This window comes from Prionailurus viverrinus, chromosome B1 (assembly GCF_022837055.1).
Source record: "Prionailurus viverrinus isolate Anna chromosome B1, UM_Priviv_1.0, whole genome shotgun sequence".
In the NCBI taxonomy this organism is placed as follows: domain Eukaryota; kingdom Metazoa; phylum Chordata; class Mammalia; order Carnivora; family Felidae; genus Prionailurus; species Prionailurus viverrinus.
Window position 1 is genome coordinate 13824281 of NC_062564.1, and position 26371 is coordinate 13850651.

Here is a 26371-nt window from a genome sequence, read left to right on the forward strand (position 1 = left end):
ATAAACAAAGGCTCTTATAAACAAAAGGTTCTAATTATCGAAGAAGCAATTAACAAACTTATGTTTAAAACTGGTCACCACAGACATGTAGTAAAATTGTAGTAAAACACACACACACACACACACACACACACACACACACACACACACTTACCCCGCCCTCCCCCTCCCCCCCACCGCCAACATACACCCAGGACTTCAAGTAAAATTGAGGAAATCTGAATAAGAAGGGTGCATTGTATCAATGTGAATATCCTGGTGTAAGTTTTGCTAGTTCCCGTTAAGGGGAACCAAGCAGAGTGTCCACATACCTATCTGTATTACATTCTTAAAATTGCACAGAAATCTACAATTGTCTCAAATGTTTCAGTTAAAAACACTGGTTAACAGGGGCACCTGTGTGGCTCAGTCGGTCAAGCGTCCGACTTCAGCTTGGGTCATGATCTCATGGTTCGTGGGTTCCAGTCCCGCGTCAGGCTCTGTGCTGACAGCTCAGAGCCTGGAGCCTGCTTTGGATTTTGTGTCTTTCTCTTGCTCTCTGCCCCTCCCCCGTTCATGCTCGCTCTCTCTCTCTTTCTCTCTCTCTCTCAAAAGTCAATAAACATTAAAAAATTTAAAAATAAATAAAAATTTAAAAAGACAGGCACTTTTAATATTCTATATCCTACTCCCTTCCAAAATGGTAACAAAAGCAAATTATAGGTTTATAATGCTTTACTTTGCGACTTATCTCTGTCTTCATGATTGTCTTCATTTGCATAAACATTTATACATAAAGTATACATGCACATGTACACTTAGGTTTATTTTAAATATTCTATAAAGCACTTCTTGGGGACCATGTTTCTGTATTTTGGGAAATCAAAATGAGTTAAAGTTGTTGGACTTAGAAAAGCAAGAAATCCTTTTTAGACAGAGCACTATATTAAAGTTAGATATGACATGGAACTTCTATCCTCAAATCCTCATCTACACATGTGAGTAGTAATCAGTTAAGCAGTAAGAGTCTCCGTGTAAAAATAGCCACTTTTCTGTGCTTTCCTTTGTTATTATCCATTATGTCCAAGGTTTGGGCACCGTCTGCAACAGTCTAGGCTGTGTTCAATTCCTTTCACTTTCAGGGTGCAATAAAGCGTTACCTTAAGCAGAATCCAACTTAAAATAAGAGCGAACCCAGGCTTATGTTTCAGCCAATTTCCCAAAAAATCCACTATCCAATATTTTGACATTTATTCCATAGATTTTTTTGTTACCTTTTTCTTTGTCTCCACCCTGCCACATCATGAGCATCATTTTATTTTTTTAATATAATTTACTGTCAAATTGCCTTACTTACAACCCCAGTGATGAGCATCACTTTCAGAAGTCAGGTTCAGTTTCCATTGATTCCATTTGCTTCCTTCCCATGATTCTTTTTCCTTCTGCCTCTTCGTCTGTTTTTGATGTGAGTGGCTTGTGTGGAAAAGCACCTTGAATGTGGGAGAAAAAAGAAAAGCATTTGGTTTACAGAGACTTGTGTATTATGTTTTCCTCAACACCGTGGAGGGTTACAAAGCTAGACTTTGCAATTTCAAATAAGAGGCAATATAAATACTACAGTGCACTGGTGAGGAAAAAATTGTAACACCCACAGTTTAGCAGAAATATAAACCCGTTATGGATAGATTTTTCCAGAATGATGAGAGGAGGGAGAGCAAAATAGGGTTAACGTGATGAGATTGTGTGATTTTAAGTAATTTTAAAAGATGAGAGATAATTTTTTTAAGTTTATTTATCTTAAGAGAGAGAGAGAGAGAGAGAGAGAGAGAGAGAGAGAGAGCAAAAGTGGGGGAGGAGCAGAGAGAGAGGGAGAGACCGAATCCCAAGCAGGCTCTCTGTGGTCAACTCAGCCCAAAACAAAGCAGGGCTCAAACCCAGGAACCGTGAGATCATGACCTGAGCCGAAGTCAAGGGTCAGATGCTTAACCGACCGAGCCACCCAGGCGCCCCAAAAGATGAAAGATATTTCTGAAAGTATTTTGAAAATCCCATGCACATCTCTCTCTTTTAGCCTACCCTGCATTTAATCTGTTGCTAAGGTAATCAGTTTATTCTACCTCTTAATTATCTTTTAAATGTGGCCCCACATCTTTATCCCCGTCATGGGCTTGGGTTTATGGACTCCATGCAGTAGTGCGAACAAATATCTACTAACCTTCATCCCTCACCACTCGTGCAAACATAACACACACACACACACACACACACACACACACTCACTCACTCACTCACCCCACATCCATCCCCCATGCTGGTGCCAAAGTGATCTTCATAAAATGCATCTCAGACCTTGTCATTCATTTGCTTCAAACCATTCAAGCACCTTCCTGGTTGCCAGTACAATATGTGTGTGAATTCTGTAACCCGTACACAAGGCAAGGCTCATCAAAATCTTTCTCCGTCCTATGTTTCCGACTTCATCTCCTAAGTCATTTGCCTTCCGTCTGGCCAGATGGGTCTGGCCTCCCCCACCCATCACACCCTAGCCAACGTGAACTACTGCTTTTCTGCACATCACGTCATCTTCTTGGTTTTGCTTCTTTCCCAGTTGTCCTGGAATCTCCTCTGTCTGCTCTTCTGCCCGAAATATGCATGCCTGGGGATAACTCCAGCATTGTTTTATCAGAAAAGCCTCGTGTGACTCTTTCAGAAATGCGCGTATTTCATCTCTTCGATAATTTACCGGATAGTGTTTAATCTCTTTGTATGTTTATACCCAAGAGTGGGAGGGCAGTGTAGGAAAAAAGCTTTGGAGTCAGACACAGTGGGAGCTGCCAAAGGGCAGGAAACTATCTGTTTAACCGAACATTGAATCACTAGTACCTGGCAGGTACCTGAAATACTGGAGGCATTCAATGTATATGTCTTTGTATGAATTATTGAATGAAGCGATCAATAAATAAATGAAGGAGGTAATTTGTGTCTTACTCGTTGGAATTGGGTGGAATATCAGCCCGGGAGGCATTTCTAAAGATATTAAGCATTTGAATGAAGACCCCCTCCCCCCGCCCCGTTCTGTAGGATTGCTATAATGAAGGAATGAATATCTACAAGGAATTTTTAAGCCTTCAGTAGGTTACATAGGAAACTGTAACAGTTAATTTCAGAAATAGCGATGGAGTCATCATCAAGTGGATCCATAGAACGACATAGAACATACAATGAATCCGGAAGAAAATATATATAAATTTGAGGAGTATAATCTGCTTTAAACACTAATAGCTATGTTTATCAGGCAAATAAGTAACACACTTCTTTTTTTCCAGTTTCAGCTCTCCTTTCAATTCCTCAAATACTCAGCAGCCTCTAAGATATCTCAACAAGACATCCTAATGTGTAAAAATTTCTAAACCATTATCAACCTAGCGAAAACCTACTTTTTTTAACTAACGTGTCCCTCATTCTGTGGTAAGTGCCCAGTAGGTATATGTGGAATGAATGAATGAACCATTACCAAATGAGTCTGTTCAGCCCCCACACTTACAAAGACAGTCATCACTTCAGCCAAATGCTGTCACAAGGTCCTTAGACCCTAGGCGAGTCCCCGGGTTAATCATCCTTCGACTTCTTTCCTCGTAATAAATCTCTTCCGAGGAACCTCTGCATGGCCTTACCATATCAAGTAAAAATTCTCCTACTTGGATTTTAAAGTCATCAGTTGGTCTCACTTTGTTCTTCACTTATTTTCCAAACCAGTGTTGCCGCTCATCTCCAGCTGTTCTCTATCATGGCCGATTTGACTTGCTTATATCTTTGCTTCTCCCTTCGGTTTACCTAAGGTTAACTAACCCCAGCACAGAGCAAAGGCTTCCATATTTGTTTCCCCCCTATAGTTTGGGTTGGTTTTTTTAAATTATTTTTTGGCACTTGCCTGAGATCTGTGTTGTAGCTGCTTCAAGGATGGAAGTCCTATCTCCAAAAACAGCATAAGCTCCTTCAGTCCAATCAACCTGTCTTCTGTGTCTGTCTCTCCAAAGTACTGGAACGTTATTGGGGAAATAAAATTTGCACTTGTGATTTGGCAGCAATGAACCATTGTTGATTCAAGAAGAATACACTTAAGAAAACGAAGTTGTCTATTGTAAGCGGGATAGACCGGCATGGAGAGCGTCAATAGACAAAAATGTCAGCATACACTTTTTTGCAGGGTTTATACTTAGTCAGCAGACGAGGGTTTTTATTTAATAAATGAGAGAGGGAGGGATGATAAGGGTAATGGGAATCAAGTGGAGGACACATAATCAAGGTATGGTTTTAATCAGCTATGAGCAAACTCATTGATGATTAAATACAAACGATCAAAGAGGGTAAAAGCCAGAAAAATCCTCAAACCTTCAAGTAGAAAATGGTGACTTCAGTGGAGAAGTGAAATGGTCGAGAAGGAAATGATGGGTTGGGCAGGGTATATGCATGAAAGGGGATGACTTCCGTTTTGCGCAGATTGGCAATGCACACGGAGAAGACAAGAAATATGATTCCTTTAAGGTGTGTTAGGTCAAGAATCATGACATTACGTTGGCTAGAATGGATTTTTAACGTTGTGTCCACACAATAGAGATGTGCTATCTGTGTTCATTTTCAGAGCTCATACTTGACGCTGATTTTTTTTTTTAAATCTCCTCGGTGTATTTTGAAGCAAACTTGTTATGGTAATCTGGTATAGAGAAAGTTAATGGAAACACTCATACTAGTATACTTTTGTTGTAATGTTTCAATGTCATGGATCGTTTCAATGTAATGGATCAGTGCCTGCTGGAAGGAAGTTGGCACACTAGGAACTAATTTATCTGTGAGAAAGGGAGAGGGGCAGAGGCTGAAATCTTCGCTGTCTTGAGAAAATTGCTTGATGAGGTTTGTTTTTGCCGCCGCTGTTTCTATTGCTTTGAATAGGATATAACTGTGCCTGAGGACCATTAGAGGACAGAAATCAAATCTTAATCAGTCGTGATGGGTTTTTTTTCTGTTTAAAAGAAAGTTCCAAATTTGCTTTAAAGCCTAGGGAGTTTAATTAAAGTAAGTAGAGACAAAAGTACTCTTTTGAGAGCCGTCATTTCTCTTAATATGACACTATTAATAATGTAGTGTAATGCTATTTTGGAAGTTTGGTTCTTTCCTTGTCTTTTGTCTTGTTCTGACTCCTTTCTATATCCTAAATGAAAGGGGAATAAAGCCCTTAAAGGAAGGTACTCTATCTACTAAATTCACTGTCTCCTTGGGCACCACATCATCTCTGACCTCTTCTGTAATTCTTTGAAGAAATAACCCCTGCAAGCACTAATTTTTTTTTTTCCTTTCCCTTCCTCTTTTGTTGTGAGCCTCTTTTCCCGACAACATTTGCCAGGTTCTTCACAAAGATTTTTTTTTTCTTTTTTTCCCAATTAGGATGAAAACTAGATCATTATGTGACCATTTCATTGTGAGCGTCACTTCCCTTTTTGACAGCTCCATTCGCCGTACCCCGTTATAAATCTTCAAATTTCTGACCTGCCTTGAAATCAGAAAGCGCTTTCATTAACGCTGGTCTTTGTGAGCAGCAAGCATGAATGAAGGCATGGCAGACATCACAGCCTCATCGTCAAACTTACCTGCTTTGTCACTCAGTGCCACGGCAACATGCTTACCGCTTAAACCCGGTGATCTCGCTTTGAACGCTGATGATGTGTGGTGCATTTTTGAATTTTAAGAGTGTTTCTGAGGTCACTTTTCGTTTTTGTACAGTGATGTGTTACCTCTCGCTTGGGTTTCGTGATCTTCGTTGTTTGAAAGTTAATCAGTATTCTTTGTTAGAATACCTTCCGATTTGCTTGAGGAAGCGTTTGATGTCACGTGTCTTTGTCCGCCGATTCTGGTGAACATTTTTTAAGCCAAATGATGTATGTAAGGTGTGATCCCTCCAATTGCTCTATCATGCCAAAAAGACAGTTCTTGAACGTGATCACTTAAATTGGACTTTTATCCTGTTCTCACACTCTGTTTTTATTACATGCATACGATTAAAAAAATTAGAATTATCCTGTGTTTTCACATGATAGGTAAGAAGCAAGAAATTATAAGGGAAGCAGATATTATTTTGTTTTGACTGTCACATGTGAACTTGACCCTATTTTGATGTCCTCGCTAAAATGTAAACACGGAAGTGTATAATGAAGGTTGGAAGTTAAAGAGTTAAGTCTCCGGCCATACTACCCTGAATGATCTCAGAAGCTAAGCAGGGTCGGGCCTGGTTAGTACTTGGATGGGAGAAGTTAAAGAGTTAACAGTTCTTTATAAACCAGAAGGCCATTAACTTTTAATAATGCTGTCTCAAATATTTGGCTGTAAATTGTGGTGATAATCAAATATGCGCCTATGGGATTGTGCTTTGTAGTACTGTTTGATTTGATAACTCTGGTAATCCCTGAAGCACGTTAGGAAAAATATTTTATGCTTACATTAGCAACTATTGTGAGTTTGTAGAATAACCTGCCAACCCCAAGATGTATTGTAAGGACAAGAAAAAAAGGAATTCTGTCTCGGAGCTTGTTTCTTTTTGTTTTCTTTTGTTTTTTGAATGATTACTTTCAGAAAAATTTTGTAACCTAATACATTTCGGTTTCTTACCATGAGAAAGAGATGAACTGGCTTCAGAAAATTTCAAAATGAGACAAAATACTGCCTACACACTAAAAAATGTTGTCTTTATAAAACTGGAAGATAACGTCCACATTATTTTTTTTATCTGTGTTCCTCATTTAACATGCTGCGTAGTTTCAGGGCCCCTGGGTGGCTCAGTGGGTTACGCATCTGACTTCGGCTCAGGTCATGAACTCATGGTTTGTGAGTTCGATCCCTGCTTCAGGTTCTGTGCTGACAGCTTGGAGCCTGGAGCCTGCTTCCGATTCTGTGTGTGTCTCTTTCCGTCCCTCCCCTCCTTGTGTATATTATGTATAATATACATAATATAATAATAATATGGTATTGTTATATTATTATAATAAAAGTATTATATTATTATAATATTAAATCATTATAAATTAGAATTTATATAATTATGGATATATTATAATGATAATTAACATAATTTATTATAATAATTTAATATTATAAGGTTGATTGTTGTTGGTATGAATTTTGTGTATACTTTGGATATTAATCCCTTGTCAGATATATGATTTGCAAGAATCTCCCACTCAGTAGATTGCCTTTTCATTTTGATCATGATTCCTTTCATTGTGGAGAAGCTTTTCATTTTGATGTAATCCCGTTTATTTATTTTTTTGCTTTTGTTTCCCTTGCCTTTGGGGTCACATCCACAAAATGTTGCTAATTAATATATTATGTTAATATATACTATGATAATTTTATTATAATAAAACATTACCATTAATTACAATACTAATTAATAATAATATATTATATTCTAATATAATAATATAATATATATAATCCATTGATGGATGTTTAGGTTGTTTCTATTTCTTGGCTATTGTAGATAATGCTGCAGTGAGTGCATAGGGGTATGTATATCTTTTTAAATCAGCGTTTTTGTATTCTTCAGATAAATACCCAGAAGTGAAATTGCTAGGTCGTATGGTAGTTCTGTTGCTAATGTTTTGAGGGCCCTCTGTATCGTTTTCCATAGTGTCTGCAGCAGTTTGCATTCCCACCAACAGTGTACGAGGGTTCCTTTTTCTCTCGATCCTTGCTAACGCTTGAGTACGTCTCCTTTGGGAGAATGTCTGTTTCCTCTGTCCATCTTTGAATCAGGTTGATTTGTTGTTGTCAATTGGTATGAATTTTGTGGGTATTTTGGATATCAATCCCTTGTCAGATATGTGATTTGCAAGAATCTCCCATTCAGTAGATTGCCTTTTCATTTTGATCGTGACTCCTTTCATTGTGGAGAAGCTTTTCATTTTGATGTAATCCCGTTTATTTATTTTTTTGCTTTTGTTTCCCTTGCCTTTGGGATCACATCCACAAAATATTGCTAAGACCGATGTTGAGACCAATGTTGAGGAATTCTGTGGTTTTAGTTCTCATAAGTATTTAATCCATTTGAATTAATTTTTGTGTGTGGTGTAAGATAGTGGTCCACTTTCATTCTTTGGCATGTGGCTGTCCATTTTTTTCAACACCATTATTGAAGAGACTGTCCTTTCTCCATTGTGTGTTCTTGGCTCCTTTGCCCTAAATTAATTGTCCATATATGTGTAGGTTTAATTCAGTTGTGTCCCCCTGATCTACCTGTCTGTTTTTATAATAATACCATAGCTTCAAGGTATAGTTTGAAATCGGAGAGCATAATACCTCCAGTTTTGTTCTTCTCCCTCAAGATTGCTTTGGCTATTCAGGGTCTTTTATGTTTCCATAAAAATTTTAGAATTTTTTCTTCTGGTTCTGTGAGAAATTCCATTAGAATTTTGATGGGGATTGCACTGAATCCGTAGATTACCTTGGGTAGTATGGACATTTTAACAATATTCTTCCAGGGGCGCCTGGGTGGCTCAGTTGGTTAAGCGTCCGACTTCAGCTCAGGTCACGATCTCACAATCCGTGAGTTTGAGCCCCGTGTCAGACTCTGTGCTGACAGCTCAGAGCCTGGAGCCTGCTTCCGATTCTGTGTCTCCCTGTCTCTTTGCCCCTCCCCTGATCACACTCTGTCTCTCTTCCTGAAAAATAAATAAACATTAAAAAAAAAAACAATATTCTTTCAGTGATGAGCATAGAATCTTTTCATTTATTTATGTCTTCAGTTTCTTTCATCAGTGTCTTTATCATTTTCAACGTACAGATCTTTCACCTCCTTGGTTAAATTCATTCCTAAGTATTTTATTCTTTTTGTTGCAATTATAAATGGAATTTTTTATTTCTCTTTCTGATAATACATTATTAGTTATATATATATATGTATGTATGTGTATATATATATATACACATACATATATATATACATACATATATATACATATATATACATATATATACACATACATATATATATACATACATATATATACATATATATATATATATATATATGTATATATATATATGTGTGTGTGTGTGTGTGTGTGTGCTACAGATTCCTGGGTGTTAATTTTGAATCCTGCTACTTTACTGAATTCATTTATTCTAATATTTTTTTGGTGGGGTCTTAAGGATTTTCCATATATAGTATCATGTCATCTGCAAAAGGTGACGGTTTTACTATTGCCTTTCCAATTTGGATGCCTTTTATTTCTTTTTCTTGCCTAGTTGCTATGGCTAGGAATCCCAATACTGTGTTCAATAAAAATGACAAAAGTGGGCCTCCTTATCTATTTCCTGGTCTTGGAGGGAGAGCTTTCAGCTTTTTACCATTGAGTATGGTATCAACTGTGGATTTATCATCTGTGGCCTGTATAATGTTGAGGCATATTCCCTTTATGCCCACTTGGTTAAGAATTTTTAATCATAAATGGATGTCGAATTTCATCACATTTTTTTTCTGCATCTACTGAGATGACCGTATGAATTTTTAGTCCTCATTTTATTAACGTGCTATATCATGTTGATTGCTTTATGGATATAACGTTGAACCAACTTGCATTCCTGGAATAAATTCCACTTGATCATGGCATATCATCCTTTTAATGTATTATTGAATTAAGTTTGCTAATGCTTTGTTGAGAATTTTCCATCTGTGTTCATCAGTGATACTGGCCTATAATTTTCCATTTTTGTGGCTTTCTTGTCCGGCTTTGATATCAGGGTGACACTGGCCTCATAAAAAGAATTTGGAAGTGTTCCCTCTTCTTCAATATTTTGGAAGAATTTAGAAGGATAGATTTTAAATCGTCTTTGAATGTTTGGTAGAATTTATTGGTGAAGCCATCTGGCCCTGAACTTTTTGTTTGTCAGGAGGTATTTGATTACCGATTTTAGCCTTTTAATGTTAATCAGATTTTTTATTTCTTCACGGCTCAGAAGATTGTTGTATGTTTTTTTTTTAACTTTTTTTTTATTTTACTTTTGAGAGAGAGAGACAGAGTGTGAGCAGGGGAGGAGCAGAGAGAGTGGGAGACACAGAATCTGAAGCAGGTTCCGGGCTCTGAACTGTCAGCCCAGAGCCCAATGCGGGACTCGAACTCACAAACCACGAGATCATGACCTGAGCCGAAGTCAGACACTTAACCAGCTGAGCCACCCAGGCGCCCCTGTATGTTTTTTAAGAATTCATTCATTTCTTCTAGTTTGTCCAGTTCGTTGGTGTCTAGTTATTCAGAGTAGTCTCATATGATCATTTCTAATTCAATGGTGTTATTTGTAACTTCTCTTTAATTTCTGACTTTGTTAATTAGAACCCTCTCTCTTTTTTTTTTTTTCTTGGTTGATCTAATGGTTTGTCAATTTTATCTTTTCAAAGAACCAGGTTTTAGTTTCATTGATCTTTATGATTTCCTTTTTTCTATTGACTTTGGGCTTTGTTTGTTCTTTTGTAACTCTTTTATACGTAAAGTTAGATTGTTTGAGATTTTTATTTTTGAGGTAAGCCTGTATTACTATGATCTTCCCTCTTAAGAGCCCCAAAATTTTGGTGTATCATATATCTGTTTCCATTTGTTTCTAGGTATTTGTTCATTTCTTATTTGATTTCTTCATTGACCCATTGGTTGTTCAGCAACATACTATTTAATTTTTACATTTTTCAGGGTTTCCCAGTTTTCTTCTTGTAACTGATTTCTGGTTTTGTACCATTACGGTTAAGGAAGAAACTTGATAGGGTTTCAGTCTTCTTGAACTTATTAAGACTTGGTTTATAACCTAACCTGTGATCTATCTTGGAGATGTCCCATATGCACTGAGAACAGTGTGCATTCTGTAGTTTTTGGATGGAATGTTCTGTGTATATCTGTTAAGTACATCTGCTATAATGTGTTGTTTAAGGCCAATGTTTCCAGAGTCTGCAGTACAATCTTAAAGCTGACCTTTCATCTCCATTTTCTTCTTGACAAATGTCTAAATCAAAACTGACAAAAATAATTATTCCTGTATAAATTAGTATGAAAAGCTTTAGAGTCCTATTCTGTGACCATTGCCAGACTTGTTAATTTCTCAGAACTTTCTTTCCTTGCTTATGAAATAGGAATAAGTAGTGACAGATTATAAATGGCTGTGGAATTAAATAAAATAATGTATGTTGAGTACATAGCCTAATGAATTTAATAAACTTTAATGAGTGTAAATTTCATCCATGGATTTCTCCCTCCCATGGTGCTTCCCACTTTTGCATTTAGGATGTATAAAGTTACATTTTATAGATTCTAGATTTTTAGAAACTCCCTTTTAGATGTGTAGTAACTCCTTTCTAGAATTACTGGGTAAAGTAATTTACTCATGGTTAACTATAAATAAATAAACAAATAAATAAATAAAATAGAAAAATATGTAGTTCCTTTTTCTTGTTTTTCTTTTTCTCTTTTTCTAGTTTCTTGCAGTAAGCATTATCGTTTAAGCACACAGGTTTTTTTTGAGCATTAGGGGTTAAAGGACTTGTTATAGACTGGATATGGATGTGTTGGAATGCTTTAGAAAATCGATTCTTGCTAATGGAGAGAATGTTTTTAAAGTGAACTATTGCCATTCCTTCAGTGAACCACATACAGCAGAAAAAATTCAAGTAAACATTGAAGGAGAGGCAAGTTCTTCCTTATAGAATTAATGAGAATTGCAGTGATCTGCCATGGGGAATTAGAATCTGAAAACCCTTTTCCATGCGCATTATTCCCTAATGTCTAGAACCAGATAAGTAGACTCTAATTTTAAATGTGCAATTATCCAAACAAGATGAATGTGCAGGGCAACACTGGATAAGACTGTCGATCTTAATGTTAATATTTTTATTCTCCTTTGTAACAGACATATAGTTGGCAAAAGCCACGTGTCTGTGAGATCCCTAAAGACCGCAGCTAACTCGGGAGAGATAGAGCCAGCTTTATCTCACATCAACTATGGAGATACAGCCCAAGGGAGACACATCCCAGAATAAACCCTTTGCTATTTGCCTTTATAATGTCTTTGATCAATTGTTTTATCTTGAGTAGATGTTTTTGCTTTGTTTTTGAAGGAATATTGAATAACAAGGTAGATCACATGTGCTTTTCTAACATGCACTTTTTGGATCAGAGAAGCTAAAGCAAACAGCGTGATCATTGGTAAAAATGGCCTGTTTTATGTGTGTATACTGCAGTGCAGTTTGAAAAATGGTGTAATTATAATTCCAGAACTTAAGAATTTGGGTGGATGCCAGCATTCTCCCCTTCATAGGGGAAATTCCTTTGCAAATCACTTGAAGTTGGGACAAAAATTCCGTAGCTCCTTTCTTAAGATCATTGCGTCTTCATGGTTCAGATGATACAGGGGAAAAGCTTCGGTTCAACCTCCTGGAGAAGATATTGCAATTCCTGTGGTCTCATCAACCTGGAGAACATTGGTGGCTGTCACAGTGCAGGAGTGAAGAAGCTGTTTCTTCACACAATAGTTATCCCCTGGGCCAACGTCTGTTGCCACCACTGGCCCACCTGTGTTCAAGTCCACACCTACAAGTTCACCAGATTCTGAACGCTCTGCTCTAGCTTGAATTTAAATTCACTGGAACGTCAAAACCAGAGCTCTGGGCAAGAACCATGGCAATCATGAGCAGCACGTTACCAAATGCTTGAATACCAGGTTGGGCTTCCCCTTTATACCAGGCTTATGATCAGGGCTTCTGCCATTGCCACCACCCCTGCACCAGCCCCCGGATGACACAGCCATCAGCCATAGAATTTTCAACAGCCCTCAAGCCATCTCTTACTGTATCCTTGACTTAAGTAAGCGTGTGCTTATTTGGTCCTTTGGCCAATATTGTTAACATTTCTCAATGAAGGTGAACTTCTCTTCTCCCAATGTATCCTCGTAGACAAGACCAGCATGTCCGAAACAATCAGGATTTGGGTCATCCAAAGAATGTAAAGCTACCCTCCCACAGGCAAGAATCAGCCTTTCCACAGTTCTCCCTTTAGCTCTGCACAGAGCTGCTATGCCTTCTTTTGCAAGAGCATCTAAGGAAAACAGTCCATTCCCTCGATTAAATAACAACAGATCTTTTCTCTGAGTCCACACAGACTTTCTTTTTCAGCTCTATCATTTTTTAAATTATATCTTCAAAGAATTTTCTTTCCGCTTTTACTACTTTCTGTCTCTCCTCTGCATTCTTGTGAAAGACAAGAATTCGCTTATTTTTTTTTTGACATTCTTATGACACATTGCACGTATGAGGATTATGAACCGTCCTTTTTTTCACATCAGGATGCCAGGCCCTTTGGTCCAAAACAAGACCTCTGATGAAGCTTGTATTGGTTTCAGATTTACGCTTCATCTCCTTAACCTCAACCATGAAGAAGTCAGTAGGTTCATCTTGTTTTGTAACGGCCCAGATGGAGTCCGCCACAGCCTCTCTTAGGACGGTAGCACGTTCAGCGTGAGCTTTAGTATGTGGAGATATTCTGGCCAACACTCTGTGTTACCCTGTCCATCTCTTTGCTCGCTTTGACTTTTTGCAGATTCAAATCTGACTGTTGTTATTCTGGTACAAAGAACTTCAGAAATGTAGAGATCCACCTGTTTGGCCAGCGCTCCAACGATGAGGACGGTGGGGATGGCTCACTCACCAGTCATGTCACCTTGGGCTACTTTGGCTCGTAAGGAGGCTGTTGGGTGTTGAATTTGCATTTTACGAAGCAGCACGTTGCAGTACTTAGTAAGCTTGATGTCTCCAGAAGCACGAATTTTCATGGTGCCCTTAGGCCCCGAGTTGGTCCTCAGAGCATCCTGCAGCCCTTGGGCCACCTGGGCTTGGGCACCTCGGCCTTGGGGCTCAGGGTCTTCACGGCCACCATAGCTACACAGCAGAGGAAGAGAAAGAGACCAGGCATGCAGATGCCCAAGCTCTTGAGTGCATTTATATTTTATAAAATCCAAAATAACGTGTAATAGCATGGGATACTTAGAAGTTAGCATCCAAAGCTTTAAACTGTGTGTATGTGCACGTACACACAGACACATACACGTACATACACACACACACACACACACACACACACACACACACACGTAAAAAATGCTAGAGAATTGTGGAATTTTTTTTAACTGGGAAAAGTTATTAGAAATCATAATCTATCCCCCCTAATTTTATAAATAAAGGTAACCGAGGATGAAAGAATAGAATATATTAAAGATAGTCAGGAGTTTACATTTGTTGGTTTATGTTCAGAGCAATATATATATGGTATCGTGTGTGTATGTGTAGACATATATACACATGTATATACATACACATATGTACACATACACATGTGTATACATACACACATATACATATGTATATACATATGTGTATATACACATACACATACACATATGTATACATATGTGCATGTACATATGCACACGTGTATACATATGTGTATGTGCATATGCATATATACATATGTATAGATGTGTGTATACATATATACACATATACATATATGTGTATATATGTATGTGTGTATATATGTATGCACATACATATACATGCATGTACATATATATACATATATATCAAATACAAAAATTTCTTTTTTTCACTTGTAATGTCCTAACTTATATATACGGAAGATTATATTATGATTTGGGGTCTTTAATAAATGAAAATGACATGTTTGATATCGAGTTTCAGAAATTTTGAAATTAATGTCAGGACACTAATTTCTCTTAAAAATAAATTGGTAATTGGGGCGTCTGGGGGCCTCAGTCTTGGAGCGTCCAACTCTTGATTTCAACTCAGGTTGTGATCTCACAGTTCGTGGGATCGAGCCCCCTGTCGGGCTCTGTGCAGAAAGCGTGGAGCCTGCTTGAGATTCCTTCTCTCCCTCTCTCTCTGCCCCTCCCCCAGTCACATGCATACATTCTCTCTCTCAAAAGAAATGAAGTTAAAAAAATAAATTAGTGATTATATTTAGAAAATAAAATACATATTTCTGTAGCACAAACCCAGTGAGTGCAAAATAGTGTGAACTGCATCCACATCCCACACGCTTTCCTTACTCGAAGATAATGCACATGCACACTGATGAAGGTTTTGTGAGTGATGTGTGCTTGGCACGTATTTTGTGTATAACAAGCGATTTAGTAAAATATTCAGGCAAAGCAGATATATTCAAGACCACGCACGTGGGAATACAACAGATTCCGGCAGAGGATTTTTTTTATTGATAAGTAAATTCTAATAATCCAGACTTCACCTCAGTTTTAAAAGAATCATCCTGATTTTCAGCAGAAGGGCCTATTTATTGTAAACCCTAAGCAGTCTTTCCGAAACCTGAAGAAGATTTGTGAAAACACCCTGCAATAAAAATCACGCACGCTTCATAAAACACTACTTGATAGATATCACTTGCGCCATTAGGAACCGAACGACAAAGGATGTAATTTCAGTTCTGGCATGCAATATTAATCGAACGCCTTTAAAACATCTTGCTGATGGGAAGTATGACAACGTGACATTGAAGAACGATCAGCTAAAGACATCTGTCTTAATCAGATTTTCAAAGTCAATGCCATAGAAAGCCAAGTTGTTTCATTCACTTTTACGTTTTCCCATGTTTCAGTGAGACCATGGTTTCTAGTACGTTGCTTTAAATACAAAGAGTACAAATTAGTGCCTCCAAGTATGAGTTCATTATATGAGATTGAAGCACACTTTAGCCACACGTGTGGAATTATCTCTGTAATAATGTACATTCTTTCCACCTTTTATGCTAGTGATGCATTATCCTGTGTAAACACTCTAAATGATATTAAGAGATCCTTTTAAAACTATTTTTAGGTATACATTTGCCCTTATAAATGAAAATGGAATGTTTTTAAAGACTTTCTTGTGCACCTGGTTGGCTCAGTCGGTCTGACTCTTGATCTAAGCTTAGATCATAATCTCACGGTTTAGGACATCAAGCCCGCATTGGGCTCTGCACTTATATCATGGAGCCTGCTCAGGATTCTCTCTCTCTTTTTCTCTCTGCCCCTCTCCTGCTCATGCTTTCTTGCTCTCAAAATAAATAAAAACACTTAAAAATAAATAAAAACCTTGTAGAAAGAAATTAAGAAGTTATTGGGGCACCTGGGTGGCTCAGTCGGTTGAGCATTCGACTTCAGCCCAGGTCACTATCTCACAGTTTGTGAGTTTGAGCCCCACGTTGGACTCCAGCACAGAGGCCTCTTCAGATCCTCTGCCTCCCCTGCCCCTCCCCTGCTTTCACTCTCTCAAAAATAAAATAAAATATTTTTAAAAAATTTTTTTAAAAATATTAAATTATCTTACGGACATGCTCACATATAAACATTTTCTTTAGCCAAAAAAATTACATGTACATATATTAATACTTCACAGTTTATAAAAATACTCTAAAATATACATTATCTCTTTGAATTCCCTGTATAGGAGTGATTATTAACCCCGTTGTACAGATGAGACATTGGAGAGTTTAGAATATGAAATTGATTTGCTCAGGTTACCCAGTTACTAAATTCTGGAGAGGGAGCTTGCACCCACGTGTTACAGACTGAATGTGTGTTTCTCCCCAAGTTCATATGTTGAAGCCCCCCCCCCATGTGACTTTATCTGGCGATGGGAACTCTAAAGTAGTAACTAAGGGTACTTGGGATTGTAAGGGTGAGGCCTTGGTTCCACAGGATTGCTGTTGTAAGACGAGATGCCAGCGAGCTAGCTTGCTCTCTCCAGGAGCTAAGTGAGGACACGAGCAAGGCAGCCATCCGCAAGCCAGGAAGAAACCCTCACCAGAAACTGATTCTGCTGCACCTTGATCTGGGACTCCAAGCGTCCAGAACTGTGGGAACATTAATTTCTACTGTTTAAGTCCCCCATTCTGTTTTATCATGGCAGCCTGAACAGCCTACTCGACCAGATCATTACTCTTCGGCATTGTAAATCCACTTATCGCTTCGATGGAAAATGTTAATACCTTGCCATGAAAATGCTCGTGGGCTCGTGAAAGAAAAGATCAGATGATCTGCGAAAGGATATCTTCGTCACCTGCTTTCTTCCGAACCTCTATTTTGAGAGGAAGGTTTCTAGTGGCAATTAGCATCCCGTAGAAAAGCCCCAGCATTCCAGCTTCAACAAATCGTGCTTACTACTACTTTAAAAATCACAACAAAGCCTCAGAAAATCCAGATCATTAATCTCCTAAACAACAGTAACTCATATTTCTATAGTACTTTGCAGTTCTTTTCACTGCAAAGTCATTAAAGCAGCAGAAAAAATATATACTGGGAAGGGGCTTTTACTGTTACGTACACACCAAATGTTATCCCAAAATTATTGACCTAGGAGGGCATTCAGCAAGGAAGCAAGTGTCAGCTTAAACTGTGACTGTTTCCCTTTTAATCAAAGCATCATTGCATGGTTTCCACTTAAGAAATCGCTCTCGGGGCGCCTGGGTGGCGCAGTCGGTTAAGCGTCCGACTTCAGCCAGGTCACGATCTCGCGGTCCGTGAGTTCGAGCCCCGCGTCAGGCTCTGGGCTGATGGCTCAGAGCCTGGAGCCTGCTTCCGATTCTGTGTCTCCCTCTCTCTCTGCCCCTCCCCCGTTCATGCTCTGTCTCTGTCCCAAAAATAAATAAACGTTGAAAAAAAAAAAATTAAAAAAAAAAAAAAAAAGAAATCGCTCTCATTGATCATGCCAAGAATGGGAAGGATACAGCGGGTTCTGTTAGGTTTTTTGCATCTACATAATATTTAGTGTCTGTGGTAACACGCTTCCCTACCTAGAGGCCATCACGTGACTGGAAGGAAACGTCAAAGATTTTATTCTGTTTCAAAATTAAGACCTTTATAGACAATCTGGACTCAATAAATTGCAGATAACAAATATGAAATGAAATAATATGCTAGGGAAAATGTCAATGGCAAAGTTAGTATTTGGGGGGAAGTGAGATCAACAGTGTTGTTGGATACTTTCTATGTGTTTTCTGATCACTGATTTTTCCTGTGTTTGCTGAAATATTTAAAAAATAAAAATCAGAAAAAGGTTTGGATAAAGTAAAAATCTCTTTTCCCTAAAAGTGATTTGTAATTAAAAAAAATTTTTTAATGCTGATTCACGTTTTGAGAGACAGAGACAGAGTGCAAGCAGCACAGGGGCAGAGAGAGAGGGAGACATAGAATTCGGAGCAGTCTCCAGGCTCTGAGCTGTCAGCACAGAGCCCGTCGCAGGGCTTGAAATCACGAACCATGAGATCGTGACCTGAGCCGAAGTCGGACGCGTAACTGATGGAGCCACCCATACGCCCCAGTTCTTAATTTTTAAAATGCATTGTAACCCATAACTTTTAAGAGATTCATTAGTTTTCTTTTAGGCTTGAAAGTTTCGTGCTGGCTTTTTTTTATTAATTGTTTACACAAAAAATTTTAATAGTAAAATCTGAAGTAGATTTAAGTTTGATACAAAATGATTTTGACTATATGTTCCTTAAGATGTTGCTAGTTTACAACATATGTAGTACAGCATGGTTTATTTTAGAATAAAAATATTATTTTTAACATTTATAACAAGATAATTTGGTACGGTATTTGTGCCATGAATTAATGTGGTGGAGTTTTCATAATACTTACAGTTGAAATAAAGTAATTTTTATTGTATGTCCCTTAAATGCTTTATATGTATAATTTAAGATAATATGGGGCTTTTAATTACCTTAAATTTTGAATATTTATAACATAATTTAATGTTTCAAGAAAATATCATGTTGTACCCAAAAGAATTATAAAGCTAAAAAACTTCAGAATTCATTGTCTGAGCCCACCTTGCTCCCCACGGCATTTATTTACAGAGAAGAAAAACTGAGCCCCAGAAGTTAATTGATTTATATGTGGTTTAGTTAAAGCCAGAACTAAACCCTATACTTTCTGTTTCCTTTTATACAAGACATCTTCTTCTATAAAGACATCTTCTCTGTGATAACTGAAAAGCATAGCAAATTCACATCATTTCGAATATTCCATTTGCTTTTCTTATTCTTTAAAGCCATTTGTTATGTGTGATAGCATGTAGTCGCCTCCTAGCCTATCCTTATCCATATTACAAATATGTGCTTTATTATATCATGTCATGTACTCCATTGAAAGTCAATAAAATTTAATTGCACTAAAATCAAATGATCATTAGGTAATGAGAGAAGTTTTGACTGATCATATGTCAACAATTCTTTATTGTCAAGACTAGGACAACTTCTTCCCTTTTTGCTTACTCTCTCAGGTAAAGTACTTTAAAATGGGTGGAAGAATATCCTGAAACATATACTGAGGCATTTTAAAGGTATTTTTATCCAGTTTTCTATGCATGTGTAGTAGGTATGTTTTATGTATGTTTCTATAAGAAATGATTGTGCAAAACTAAGAATTTCATGGAGGATAAATCTGCGGCATTACTAGGCTTAAGTATACTAAACGATGAGTTATTTCACAAGCAGAAGGTAGCCATTTACATTTGTTTCCATCCACTGAAATATGTTAGGGTGTTTGACATTTTAGATTAGCTGCATACTCTTGAGCAGTAACCATTGCAGTCTGAGTTCTCTTCAAAGAGAAGTTACTGCAATTTAGGAGAAGTCGCCTTTGAAATAAAATATCACCCCCGCCAAAAGCTTTTATCCAATAACCAAAAAGAGAATAGCAGAGATAATTCATATGAAATGAAAAAGAGTTCAGTACATTCATGTTCTATATGCCATAAGCATGATATTAGGAACTTTGGAGGAAGCTGTTTAAGCAACTCTAAAGAAGGCTCAGTTGTTGGCTCTGCAACTCTGTCTGGATGTATACTGAGCTCTGTTATCCTATCTTTTTTTGTCTTAGAACTACTCTTTCATGTTTAAGCACTCTTGATTTCTCTGATGCCATCTGAGTGATTTCCCCAAATCTCTTTTCCAATTCACTGGTACTCTCTACAGTGGTATCTAATATACTGTTGAAACCATAGAGTAAGTTTCTGATTTCAGTGGCTGCATTTTTCTTATTTCTACACATCCTACTTTTTTAACTGCATTTTTATACTGTCTTATTCTTATGGTTTTAATTTCTTTCAAGTCTTTAACATCCTAAACATACTGAAGTTTTAGTAAATGATTATATTATCTGAAGTTTTGGGGGAGAGCAGTTCTGCTGTTTTGTCTGTAGAATTTGACTCAAGGTAGATTGTTCCCATTTAAACTTTGTGACTTTAGTCTGTTAATTTACTGAAAGCTGTATTTTGTTTGTGGAAATCCTTTGTGACTTGGGTTGAGAGCGTATTCTTTAAAGAAGTTTTGCATTTGTTTCTGCAAGGTACCCCAGGGAGGAGCATTGCAGATCCAGGATCAATTTTAGTATTAATTTTTTGGCTGGAAGTTCCCAAACTACATTGAGAGTATAAGTCTGAATCTCCTATGCCAACCCCAAAGAAGCCCAGGCTAGTGGTTAAAAATTTCAGGAGTTGGTTTCTTTTCCGTGTAGGACTCAAGACAACACAGCAAGTTTCCTTACCTGTTCCATTTGCAGTGAGATGTTTTAAGTCTACTCTTGGACTGAGGGTATAGTATTTCAAGGGTCAAGCCTCATATATGTAGGGGTCTCAGTAACAACTGGTGTATTATGTTTTGTTTCTTCTTTGGACATAAGAAAGGTTACAGAGACAGGCAGTTCTCCGCATAGAAGCTACCAGGTCATCTCACATGCTGTCAGCAATTTTTCTCTCCCCTTGGTTCCTGCCACTTCTTTCTTCCAATTCAGTTATATTAACCTAAAGTAAAAGTGCCACTGGTAGGCTGACTCTTGGCTCTTTTGTTTCCTGTTACATCCTCCCTGCCTGGAACAGAGTCTGTATAACTGTTAGACACTCAGTAAGTATGCTAAGTGCATCAATCCAAAAGGTATTTAATATATTTTACCCAGCACTTCTAGCATTTTATGGCAAGGGAGTTGGCAGGTGATCTGGGTGGTCACACGGTTTGAAGTAGAAAGTACAGTGAACTCTCATAGAAAAAAAGAATGCAAAGATTAAAGTCTTTAAGTTTGGGGGCGCCTGGGTGGCTCAGTTGGTTAAGCATCTGACTCCTGATTTCGGCTCAGGTCGCGATCTCACTATATGTGAGACTGAGCCCTGCATCAGGCTCTGGGCTGAGCACGGATCCTACCTGGGAATCTCTCTCCCTCAAAATAAATAAACTTTAAAAAAATAAATAGATAAATAAAGCCTTTAAGTCTTTCTTTTAATCCTCCTTTCAAGGTTTGACCCCAAGGAAACTAAACCAAATTCTCCCTAAGTATAGTAGTAAATCAGTTCACCTGTGCTCACTGAAATTATACCCTGTAGTCAGTACAAGTCTTTCTTTTGTGCCTTCTCATTTATCTCTAAGTTTTTCATACTCAAATGTCTTTCTATAAACTATCTGGTGATCAGTCATCTGGTGACGAAGGGGGTAAGCACAATATTATTTATGTGTATGGTTTCTAAAACACATTTTAAATTCTTGTTTGATTTGCATGCAGCTGTATGAAATGTTTAAGTGACAGATGACTTGTGGTGAAAATGTTTACGTGGTGCCATATTTTAACCAAAGGCTTGCAGGCGTCCATCAGTGAGCAGTGCACTTTCAAAGACTTGAGCCAGAAGAGTAAGTTTATGTGAAGTAATTTTCTGAGATGAGGCCTTTCATTTCCAGTTTCCACTATAGTAGTTTAGGTGGGTATCTTATTAATACAGCATTGTTGGAGGGAAAGGAGAGAAATTGGAAGTCACCCTGAATATCTAAATATTTTTGCTCTACTAGGAGCTCCACTGAGGTGTGGTCTGACAAAAAAAGACGTATTTCCTCAACTCAGATTTTCCCCATTTATAAGGAAAAGTCTTGGTGCTTCCATTTTTTCCTCAGAGGATAATAAAGGCAACTCAGTGTCTGTAATGTATATGAGATTTTTCTGGGCAAAAGAGACATTTTCATTGTATAATTTACTGATTTCAGTGTCATAAGATGTTTTGAATTTATATTATGCGCCCTTCCTAGTAGCTCTTGAAATGTAGCCAGATGAAGGAGGTGTTGTTACCTACATTTACCATTAGAAAATCAAGGGAAAGGGGCACCTGGGTGGCTCAGTCGGTTAAGCCTCCGACTTCGGCTCGGGTCATCGTCTCATGGTCTGTGAGTTCGAGCCCCGCGTCGGGCTCTGGGCTGACAGCTCAGAGCCTGGAGCCCGCTTAGGATTCTGCGTCCCCCTCTCTCTCTGCCCCTCCCCTGCTTGTGCCCTCTCTCTCTCTCTTTCCCCCCCCCCTCAAAAATAAATAAACATTAAAACAAACAACAACAAAGAGGTCAGTTTCGAAGAAAACTCGGGTTTCATTTGTAACTGGTAGGAGAAAGTTAGGGATGTTAACCAGGGAGTGAAGTGAGAAGGAACACATTTTGCGATCTAGAAAGAAGGGTTTCAGCCCCATCTTTGCTAAGCATCAGTAAATGGGTTTGGCTCCTTCTAAATGTTTGTGTAGCTCAACACGGCCTGTGGATCATATTATAAACTGTCAGGGGACCAGAAGCTGAGTTTATTTGTTTATTCAGCCTGCTGCCCGTAGCGTCCAGGAGTACACAAGCCACAGGCAAATGATTGTCCAGGATGTGTCTTGCCTAACGGCACTTCTCTGGGTTCAGTAAAGTTAAAAATGTGTTTGTTCCTTTGTGTGTGTGTCTCTCTCCGCCCTCCTTCCTTCTCTCCTTCCCTCCCACCCCCATTTGTCTTTTGTTAGCGGATTTTATTCACATTGCAACCAATTATTTTCATACAACACAGCTGTCACCCTTCGATTCTGTCCCCCTTGTGAAGCAGGGTACTTCTCCTCTAGGGACCTGGGCCGCCCCACAGCTGAGGTCCAGGGAAGGAAGAGGACAGACTTATGAAGGAAGGTGTGTGGGACAGAGTAGTCGGGGTGACTTTGGGGACACCTCTCTAGCTTCCTCTTCGCCTCTCACCCGACCCTTACCTTTCGGTCCCTCCCACGCGAACAGGGGCGCGCGCATGCGCACACACGCATACATGCACACATGTGCCTCTCACCTGACACCTTTCAGTCCCTCCCACGCGAACAGAGGCGCGCGCGCGCACACACACACACACACACACACACACACACACACACGCAGACACGCATGCGCACAAAGATACTTTAATCCCCCAGCTTTCCTGTTTCAGAGTTCATTTCCACAGTGTTCCCCAAAGACCATAGCCCAAGGCTGTAAAGCAGAGAAAAACTGGGACTGAACTGCACACAGCAGTCTGGAAGCTGCTTTTAATTAAAAAAAAAATTGAACCAGTAAACATGACCAGATATGTTTTAAAAAACCAGGCGTCTTCCTCTCCCCCCTTTTGAAAATTCTTGACTTGCTTCTCTGGTCATACTACACGGGAAGAAGAGACAGGCTGACTTCGTGACTGTGAGGTTAAAATTCCCTCTTCCGGCCAGACATTAGTTGCTTTCTGATTCCCGCGACATTTCAGATTGTTGTTTTGGTACCTGTGACGGGAGAAAGTCTTCCTGTTCAGACACACTTGATTGCATGTCCTTGTGCCTTGTGATAGTGGTATTGATTACTGACAAGGCTTCTCAGTTACAACGGGTCCTTGGACAACATGGGTCCGTTTCTACACAGATTTCTTTCCATAAATACAGGATTGTAAATGTATTTTCTCTTCCTTATGATTTTCTTAGTATTTTCTTTTTTCTGACTTACTTTATTGTAAGAATGCAGCCTATCAGTCAACTGTTTATGTTATTGGTAAGACTTCTGGTCAACAGTGGGCTATTTGTAGTTAAGTTTTTTTGGAGAGTCAAAAGTTATACTCAGATGTTTTTACTGCACAGGGGCTCAGTGCCTCTAACCTTTGCGTTGTTCAAGGGTCAGCTGTACTGTTTTCCCTCATAATGTTCTTCCCTAAAGAGAGTTCTTTCTTTTCTGGCATTAATAAGTTACTATTTAGCACTTACGGTATGTCAGGCACTGTATCTTTTAGATTCTTTAAGCACTATAAAATACATGAAGCTCAGAGAGACAGATGCATAACTTATTCAAGAAAATATCCCCCTGCGAAAGAAAAATCCGTATTATCATTATTTGTCTCTATGGTACCTTTCACCTCACCAATCAATAGCATAGTTGCTATTTAGGAAAAGTTATTAAAACTTTACTCTCTTCCCTCTGCAGAGCACAAATAATATATCGTACATTTGCTTATAATTGGGGTTTTGTAAGTTACTTAAACTGGAATCTGTCCCGTAATCAGGTCTCTTCCGTGGCTCCTAACACTTTCGCGGGTTGTCAACATACCTTATTCAGTGTATGCCATGAGCCAAGTCGTTACCCCATGTTAATGGGTTTAATGGGGCGGCCTGAAATGACACTCTTGGGCTAAATTCTTTGGTGACAAAGGGCTGAGCAAAATCACCAAAGTTGGATCTATCTAATATTTGTTACTGATAAATTATCTGCTATCAGTTGCGTTTATCAAATAAAAACAGGCAGCTTCTAGGCTATCCTGAAGTTACACGAGCAATAGGAACTTGAAAAACGTCAGGCAGAAAGAAGAACTAAAATGAGTAAAGGCACTCTTTGGGTATAATACATAATTTCAGTAAGCATAATGCGAAAGATTTTATTTTTTTAAACCGGGAAGAATATTTTGAAAAAATAACCTATGCCTTTCCTAAAATACGTAAGTTGGAACGTTTCTAATCAAAAGCTTTAAGATACAAGGAAGACATAACTATGGTTAGCTGAAAAAACATACATTTTATAGATTGTTTCAGATCTTACGTGTTATTTCTTCTATATTTGTGTGTATTTTTATGTAATCTTGCCATTATTTTCACACCTTACAAGGTAGATTTTGAATATTGCAGCCTCTGCTGTGGTTCCAAAGAAATATTCCTAAAACCCGATGTCTGGAGTGGATGACATGGCTCCCTGCCCTTAGGAGATGAGCCCCCAAAGTGGTCCGATTGCGTAATTGTCGCCAGTCTGCACATTTCTAGGAGCCTTTGAAGTACAAGACTGAGTGAAGATATTGAAAAGTCCAAAGAAATTTAAGTTAGAGTCCCTGCCTTTCAGGATGTCAGAATTGAGTTAAGGAAATAGGACAGGTTGCAAATTACCTTGCAGTTAAAGACACTATGGGCAGGCTCAGCTTTTTACCACTTAGACATTCTCTTCATTGAATTCTTCACAAGTTGAATGAATGATTACTCATTCAACAGGTATGTACTTGAGTGAATAAATATTTGTTGGCCACACGTCCATCCCCCTGTGGTCCTTGGGCCCCATGCGGGTTCCAAGGTGAATTCAATGTGAATCCTGCCTATAGAGAGTCTAACAGGAGACACGAGACCTATAAAATTAATTATAATAGAGAGGGGACTTGGAAACAAGCTGTGAAAAGGCACAGATAATATAAGACTCAGAGAAGATACATGAAGAGGGTTCATGGGGGAAACATTTGCAAAAATATTTTGAGGACTGACTGAAGAAATAGGACATACACCTTTATTTATTTTTTTTTCACATTTATTTATTTCTGAGAGACAGAGCAGGGCAGAGTATGAGCAGGGGAGAGGTAGATAGAGAGGGGGGACACAGAATCCACAGCAGGCTCCAGGCTCTGAGCTGTCAGCACAGAGCCCGATGTGGGGCTCGAACTCACGGACTGCGAGATCATGACTTGACCCAAAGTTGGACGCTTAACCGACTGAGCCACCCAGACAACCCTAGGACATACACCTTTAGAGTTAGTTTTCTGTTTTACAGATACAAGGAGGCCATTTGGAGTTTCCAAGAAGGAAAATGACATGTTGAGACCTATGTGTCAGGACCTCCCTCTGGGAGGTCCTATTGTCCCTTCTAGAACTCCAGAGTCGTTCTGTCCAAAACTGTCTCAAATGAGTGCAAAGCCTGTATCAATGGATCAGCTTAAAGCAAACGCTGCAGTTGATGTTGTGGTTCTTCTAGTGGATCTGACCACTTGTGTTAGACTCTAAGTGCTCGTCTCCAAATCTAGACCCTGTTATTTCATTTGGGTCGATTTTGAACCCAGGTCATAAAATTTTCTATGGATATTCAGTTTTTCTTCCTGTGAGTGCTTAAAAAGAATATTTTCTCTGTTTTCAGTAGTAGTTGTGCTTTCCTTAAACAAACTCTGCGGTCTTAAAAACACTCCAAATCGTGTGAGTGATCACATTTCCCTTTTTGTGTGA

At 38.5% G+C, this 26371-nt stretch overlaps 1 protein-coding gene and 1 pseudogene across 1 annotated transcript in view; one reads left to right on the plus strand and one right to left on the minus strand.

Moving 5' to 3' along the window:
• Positions 1 to 26371, plus strand: part of TENM3 (teneurin transmembrane protein 3) — a 451388-nt gene that overhangs the window by 227589 nt on the left and 197428 nt on the right. The gene's annotated exons all lie outside the window — the stretch shown is intronic.
• Positions 12436 to 17024, minus strand: LOC125163728 (T-complex protein 1 subunit zeta-like; annotated as a pseudogene).